This window comes from Triticum dicoccoides, chromosome 5B, assembly GCF_002162155.2.
Source record: "Triticum dicoccoides isolate Atlit2015 ecotype Zavitan chromosome 5B, WEW_v2.0, whole genome shotgun sequence".
Classification (NCBI taxonomy): domain Eukaryota; kingdom Viridiplantae; phylum Streptophyta; class Magnoliopsida; order Poales; family Poaceae; genus Triticum; species Triticum dicoccoides.
The window spans coordinates 8889244-8891003 of NC_041389.1; positions in this window are offsets into that span (position 1 = coordinate 8889244).

Below are 1760 nucleotides of genomic sequence, written 5' to 3' on the forward strand. Positions count from 1 at the left end.
ACCGCCACCACACTCCTAACCTAGCCGCCGCTGCTCTTCTTCGGCTGCCGCCACCGCTACGACTGGGGGTGGGGGGGGGGGGATGTTAGAGATATATTTGGGTTACATATGTTTGGTAGTCTAGGATTTGTAATCCGTCTCCTACCTTATCTTTAGGAGAGGCGTCTTGCCCTTCAAGCCTTGTACTCAATATATCCTCGCCCTCGAGGCTCAATAATACATCCATCATATTCCGCCAATCCCTCTCTCCTTTCTAACAAGTTTGACTACGACCAAACACCCATTTACAAGTACAACAATACTTAGCTAGTTATCACACTCATAATTTCATCACGTCATTTAATATGTAGTCAAGGAAGTCTACAGAAAAAATGGAATGCCTAATTATATAGACCAGATCGACCTTCATAGTTTTTTAGACTTGGACAGCACGTAGACTACATCACATATTTTATATATAGTCAAAGGAGGTGTACACGAAAATAGATACTCCACTAGATCGAACCTTTGTATTTATCTACGTTATACTACGTATATTCGCATATTCTGGCAGCTGACGGTCATAATTGATAAGAACTCGTACACCTCACTACAATTGCCCCTTTGCTACGTCTGACATTCATAGTTAAGGGGGCAATATTGGAATAATAAAATAGGAGGTTTGCGTCCTTAAATGGATATGCTAGGAATGAGTAATGTGCACCATTAAGTCCTAAACAATGGTATTGCCAAGTAAACATTTCATCACATCACATCCTATATAAATAAGAAGTTGATCCCCACTATCCTATTTATCTCAACATGCACACATTCCACATCATCAAAGGCCCACCACTACATGCATGAGAGGAAAAAATCATTATTAGTTGACCTCATGCACACCTTTCATCTCACCACACATGCCACCTAATCAAAAGTCCACTCAACATGCATTTCTATTACGTTGTACCACCTATATTCAAAATATTTTCTTACTACACAATAATCAAATACAATATATAATATTTATTTTCAGCTTTAGTTCATATATTAGTAATTCAACGATGAAAGCTTCATACAATCAAATCACTAAAATATATTGCAATCGATTCACGCAGCAATGCACGAGGTATTCTCTAGTTATATTAGTTTGCACAGTACATGCCTCAATTAGACCAGGAAGACCTCAATACTTCTCAAGACTAGACTGCTAGGAGCTGGTCAAAGATAAGGTTTTATGCACACTATCATTAATTAGAAAAACAACCCAGCACCCCTTGAAGATGTCAAGCCAATCATTCATTAAAGAAGGAGAGATTGGGATCTGAAAGTTTATTATTCATTGAACATGGTATATGACTGATTAATTTCTAACAATCCTAAGCATATAAGTTAGCTTTGTTACAGAAGAACAAAGAAATCAGCTAGCTATAGACATAAAACTTCCCGCTCGAAGATGATAGCTAGAACTTGTTTGTTCTTTAAAAACATAATCAATTTTCTTGAGAAGAGAAAAACATCTTGGGAACATATGTGCGTGGAGCACCTTTTTGTCGAGCTAAGTAGACTGTAGAGAAAGGAAAACTCAAACATGTTTTTTTGAACAGTCATCGAACGAGAGCATACACACCTGAATAAGGATTTGCACCATTACAAGATGGGCTCAAGTGAGCTAGAAGCACATGGGAACTAAAGAAGAGAAGAGAAAACAAGCGTGCGCGCGCACACACATGCGCGCACAGAAATGCAAGGACGCACGCATATACACCCCCCTCCACCCC